Below are 6,911 nucleotides of genomic sequence, written 5' to 3'. Positions count from 1 at the left end.
AAAGCATACTATTAACTACAAAAAAATATACTTTTTACGAGAAATAAATTTGTCACAAATGTTTATTAAGCATTTGGGGACGATTCTTCTTTTTATAGTTAATATAATACTTTTAGTGACAAAACACTAAATCGTTCTGTATACTTTTAGTGACATACATTTAGTGACGACTGATTGACGAATCATTTTTCGTCTCACAAGATTTTTAGTGATGAAATATGATTTATAAATGACGAAATTATTTGTCCCTGATATTTGAATTTGTTGTAGTGAATATTTATACGAGTAGAGGCGGATCTGTCACAACCCAGACCATCGTAATTGGCACCCACACTAACCCTCCGGTGGGAGAATCACTACTACAACCCAAACCAAAAAACTAAACCAAAAACTAAAGCATTTTAAGGATACGAACAAGTAAAATACTAAGGAAATAAATAGGGAGTTCCCATAAACTCCAACAAAAGTCTAACAATGAACTAAACAATGCGGAAGAAATAACCTAGAACCTGAAAGTCAATGTACCAAAACATCTAAAGTTCAACAAGTCTAAACAAGAAAGGATACAACATCAACAAATGAACTAATAACTAACTAGAAATGTCTAAGCCCGAAATGGTGGACATAGACGAAAGAGAACGCATTGCAGCCCGGAAGAACTGGCTCACCCTTGAATTCGAAACGACGATCACTGATCTCTTAAGCGAGGCCTGTCAGTAGCCGCCGGAAGATGCCTTGTACTCAACAAAAATAAGAGCAAATTCAGTATCAGTACACAACCACAGTGTACTGGTAAGATCACGCGGCTATCCTACTAAGTGTAACATACATTAGTCAATACAACAACAGAATCACATGCACATATAGAACGTTTACAATATCATTAACGTATACGACCAATGAATAACTTTACATTTTCTCAAGATACACAATTATGACAAGTCATTGCTCCTCTCATGGAACCCAAAATATAACGGCCCATTTGCATCTCATTCCATGGGCTTAACACATCATTTGCATCAAGGTCGCTCTTTAAATTTGTTTAAGAAATTTGTGCAAACAATAACTTTTCACGCTACACAATCATAAGAATAAGAAATATTTATATGACGTAACTAACTTATGTTATGTATTTGTTATTAGCTGTTAATAGTTGAAATATTTAAAGCTGTTTTTTGTATTTTGTAGAGAAATATATGACCACACGCCTACCTATACTTAAGTGTTATGTTATCGTATATGTTGATTCTTCTATCAAATATTTGAAAAAAAATCAACATATACAACATGCTATGTATTGATTATTTCGAATATGAAAAACATTTTTCAGAGTATGTGTTACTTTACTTCGCGATATATAACGGACTGTTTTCTGGAATATCTTCCAGATGTACTGAAGATGAAGCCTCACTTTGAGAGAGTTTAGAGTTTATCAAACTCCTTCTTCCCATTTGTATAACTGGGGAGTTGGAAGAGGATCCGTAGGACGATCCTGGGGATGATCTTCCCCTTGTATTATTACTCCTACCTCTGCCCTTGGTAATCCAAGGAGGGTCCATCCTGCAAACATAACACTTTGCTTTATTCAGATATATCATAATAGTCACTGTAATAATTATCATTATCGATATCAACACTTTCTTCATAATCGTGTATAGAGAAATCTTCTCTAATAATATCATTAATAATTTTACATATTATAAATTCCTGCAGGTCTTCATTAAGAGGAATTACCTTTAAAATAGTAATTAATGTTTTTTCATCAATAAAAATTGTATAAAAACTCATTATGAATTTAAATATTCTCGAGACAGAAAATCTGGAAGAAAGTTATCACTTTCCTTTTTATATTGAATCTCAAAATCAAAAGGAGCTAACTGGGCCTGTCACCTAGCAAATATCAATTTTGAAGCACCGTGTTTAAATCTTTGTTAAACATGTATTTAACAGATTGAACATCTGTTTTTATCAAAAACTTTCGATTATATAAATTATCTTAAAATTTTAAAACACATTTTATTATTGTTAGCTTTTCATGAGCCACCGTAGCATATTTTTTCTGGGCTTCAGTCCATTTTCCTGAGTGAAATCTAATCAAATATTCACTTTTATCATTAGGATTAATCTGTTTCAATAATCTTTTGCCATATAGGATTAGCAAGAGTTAAACAAGGAAGAGATTTAACACGTTCCTTAATATTTTTAACAAGACTAGTGTGACTTTCAGTCCAAGGTTGTTTATAATTATTTTTTAGTCTATCATATAAAGGGGCTAAATCACAAGAAAGATTTTTATAGAATGGGGATACATAGTTTAAATTTCCCAAAAATCTTTGTAACTGAGTCCTATCAGTAATAGCATCCAGAAATTTTAATGCAAAATCAATAGATCGTTGAATCGGAGTAATCTTACCCTGACAGATATTATGTCCTAAAAATCTAACTTATGTTTGGAACAAACTCATTTTTGGTTTGGAAATAACTAAACCATTTTGTATAACAATTTTCTTAAAGATATCAAGATGCTTGATGTATGTTTCAATTGTTTTAGAGAATACTAATATATCATCAATGTAAATAATTATAAAATCCAAATAAGGATTAAAAATATCATTCATTATTTTCTAAAATTCAGAAGGAGTATTTTTTAATCCAAAAGACATGACATTCCATTCATATTGTCCAAATGGAGCATTAAAAGCAGTTCTATAAGTATGCTCTTTAAATATCTGAATTTGTCAATATCCCCATTTTAAATCAAATTTGAAAAATATATTAGCATTATATAATCTTGAAAACAAATCTCTTTTATTAGGGATAGGATATCTTATCCATTTTAAGAACTTATTTAAAGGTTTATAATTTATAACTAATCTAGGAACACCAGGTTCCTTTTCAGCAGCATTCCTAACATAAAATGCAGTACAAGACCAAGGTGATTTTGAAGGTTTAATTAAACCCTTTTGTAACAAATTATCAATTTCTTTTTTGTAGAATTCTACCAATTCGGTGTTCATCTGACAAGGATGAGCTTTAGTAGGAATATCATACTCAGAAAATTCATCTTCATATGGAAGAGTAACAATAGGTTTTTTTTCAATTCCAAAAAGCACTAGGATGATCGACACAAATATCAATAGCAATTTGTTCAGAAATTAATTTCATTTTTTCCTGTACTTTGGTGGATTTCAAAATATCAAATATATTTATACTAAATAATTCTAGTTGCAAAGAATCAACATGCCTTTGTTTCATATTAAGCATTAATATCACGAGAATAGGGTCAGTGATAAAAGTATAATATATATCTCTATTTTCATAAGTAGCAGTATCATTTAGCATTTATGCTAGTAAATGGATAAATATCATTTATAAAGGGGGTTCCAAGTATGATTGGACAATATAACTGATTTTTAACCAAGAAAAAGAAATGCAAAATGCAGATTTTATTTTGGCAAATACGTATATTAGGTAATTTATACTTTATATCTAAAACATGTCCAGAAGCAGATTTTATCATATGAGTTGTTTTAAAAAAATATTTAGTAGGTACAAGACCTTCTTGAATACAACTAACATCGGCTCCACTATCAATCATAGAAATATCAGTTATTGAAAAACTATTATCACTCAAGATGGTGCATTTAATATACCATTTTTGAGCAGTAACTATTTGCATCATTCCTAAAAATATACCTTGTCTAGGATCAAGATTAATAGGTTTTGCAAGAGTATTTTCTTCAACAATAATTTTACCTTTGTTATTTACAGTTTCTATCTGAGTAAGTCTATGATGACAAATCATTTGATTTTGTTTAAGAGATTTAATCTCATTTTTTAAATTTTCAATTTCAGTTTTCAAATCATCATAGGAAGAATCTCTTGTAGGAGTAGTCTGTTTATTAAGTCTGTTATTAATTTCAGACAATGAATAAGGTGCAGCATATTCAAATTCAAAATCATTCTATTGTTTTTCTGATGTTTTTGAAGAACTTGAACTAACGTTATTATTTGTAACTAAATGAATAATTTTTTCTCAAAGATCATCATCAGTGACTTCTTTTATAAGTTCTATCACATTATCATAAGTATTAGTATTTATATTTAGATCTTGAAATTGAGATTGCAATTTATAAAATTCATCATTTTCACAAGAACATATATCACCATGACAAGAATTGCAAATATTCATTTTATCATACTGATTACTATCAGATATATCAAACAAATCAACTTCTTCTCCAGAACCTAAATCAGAATCATAATTAGACTCAGAACCAGAAGTATATAACAAACTAAAATCTTATCATGAACTCCATCATCAAGTTCTAAGGATTTCAACTTTTCAAGCTTACAATTTGGTGCTATGTGATCGAAATTTCCATATCTATAGCACTTGATTTTAGCGAGATCACGCTTAGACCTATTTTTGGTAAATCTATTAGATTTACAAAAGCTTTTCTAGCATCACTCTCTTCCTTAGATCTATATCTAGACCTCTTTTTCTTATAAGGTTTATCAGGGTTGGAGTATTTATAATCCCTATATTTCTTTTTCTTGCTATAAATAGAAGTATCAGGTAAATCGAACTGGATACAAAAGTCTCTTAATTGAGATCTTTCTTTAAGCTTATCCATCTTAAGTTGTCGAGATAATTTTAATTAGTTGCACAAATTTAATCCTTCTTGAGTGCAAACTCCTATCAGCTTACCATAAGTATAATCCTTATAAGGAATTTCACCATGATTAGTTGTCAGAGCTTTTCTAACTCTTTCAGCAAATAAAGGGGGAAGACCATCTATAAACTTAGCTTTTCAATGCTCATAATTATTTTCGGGCAATTCCATCACCCTACTCATGTAAGTATCTTTATACCATCTAAATTCACCTAAGGTTCTACAACGTAGACCATTTAATAAGGTACGAACAGTCTCATACTAATTGGTAAATCTACCATTAAAGTGTTCTAAAATGGTTAAGACTAAAGTATAAACATCGTCTTCTCTATTTTTTACTAGAGCCATGCCTAAATTATCAACACCTTCATTATCAGCAATATCATTTATCACTGTTGCTTTTTGCTCAATACTCATATAATTATTCCACCAACCTTTGAGTTGGCCAGTAAAACCTGCAACAATCATTTTTGCAAATATTTATATCTGTGTCTTTAACACTTTTACAAATAGTTGCATACATAAGCATTCTATGAACAAGAATAGTTAATTGTCTATCAGTCAAATCATCAAGATTTCATTCGTAAATTTCAGACCCACTATAAGAGGTATTAGTTTGATTCCAGTCTCGTTCATCTATTAACACATTTTGAGGAGTTGGTATGGAATAATAATAGGTATGCATGCCTGGTTTATGGGTATACTTAGTATTACTATTCGTTTTAGGATAACCACGAAGTTTAATAAATTCTAAAGAGACATGATTTTTAAAATCAAAAGTATTTTTCATTTCATCTGTAAAATTGTCTGACAAATCAATAGGCTTTGCGCTTAATCCTGACAATTTTTTATCAAGAAGTTCTTCTAAATCATTTAATGATTTAAATTTAAAATCCTGAATCTCAGAGGGGCTTTGCACATGAGTAGAAATAATATGAGCTTCTGAATTACTTTTAGAAGTAGAAGTCGTATCAGAAGTCTTTATATAATTTTTTATTTGGATTACTAAAGCAGTTAATTCATGTAATTTTTTATCAAGAGAACTAATATGTTCACCCAAAACTTTAACATAAAGACCCAAATAATTATTTTGAGAAATTAAATTATTTATTTCATTGATGCTGACTGGCGCAACATCTTCTTCAACAAAATTTTTGAAAGACAGTAAAGGTGATACCTGTATTATTTGGTAAAATGAAAGATGACTGAGGTGGATAGACATACTTAATAATATTACCAGAACCATCTTTATAAGATCGTTCGAGAATGTTAATGTATAAATGTAAATAAGTTGTTATAAACCAGGGTACAAAATACATAATTTGATTTTTTAGAGCACAAGTTTCATAAAATTCTTGAGAAATATTATTCAAATCATTAGCACTATAAGTGTCAAAAAATCATGTTTTAAACCGGTTCCATTTATTACTCGAAAATTCTTTCTGAATGTACTTTCTTGCCAGTGAACCTGGACTAAAATCTATTTGGTGTACATTCATTGTTAAGTTTTATTAGGATCAAAATCCATTTCGGATACAGAAGGAATATCCTTATCAGAAATATCAGAAGAATTATCATTAGCCTCAACAATATTCGTTCGAGGATCAATTTTTATTTTATTAACAAGTTTATTAATTTGATCAACAGATATAATAGGAAAATAAATCGTAGACGGTATGGTATGTAAAGAAGAAACACTATTACGAGCTGGACCATACACTGGTTCAATTGGTGAAATATGTTGAATAGCAGGCAATCTTCTATCAGAAAATGAATGTCTATTATATGGAACACTTTTATCATCAAACTGAATGCAAATCCTACCATCAGGATTTTGTGTAATATGAGAAGACTCAGAATTAGTAACAACATTTGTTATCTGACTTCGGAATATAACATAATTCAGTGTCCAAGTTGTTGGAAAATTAATTTCCACCCATTTTATAGGTCTTCTAGTAGTGACCATAGATTTAACATAATTAGTTTCCACTAAAATAGTCTGATCAGATGTATCATATAACTTACATTTTGGATTTAACGTAGATAGCAATTTAAAATAAATTCTATATGATAAACATATTAATTCAGATCCAGGTGCATGATTATAACCATGAGTTTTAACATTTAATGTTAAAGAATCAAGAATATTAACATCAGTTAAAGATAATTGCAAATTAGGCTGAGTATTAAAATATGCAGGACCATATGCCACAGTGAACTCAATCAAACCCATCA

General features: G+C 29.7%; 1 pseudogene; it reads right to left on the bottom strand.

The window, feature by feature from the left end:
• Positions 1 to 2,624: 2,624 nt before the first annotated feature.
• Positions 2,625 to 6,642, bottom strand: LOC125823365 (uncharacterized; annotated as a pseudogene).
• Between the last annotated feature and the right edge of the window lie 269 nt (positions 6,643 to 6,911).

Source organism: Solanum verrucosum, unplaced genomic scaffold, assembly GCF_900185275.1.
Source record: "Solanum verrucosum unplaced genomic scaffold, falcon-dt-bn FXZP01000095.1, whole genome shotgun sequence".
Taxonomy (NCBI): Eukaryota; Viridiplantae; Streptophyta; class Magnoliopsida; order Solanales; family Solanaceae; genus Solanum; species Solanum verrucosum.
This window is presented reverse-complemented; position numbering and strand designations above follow the sequence as displayed.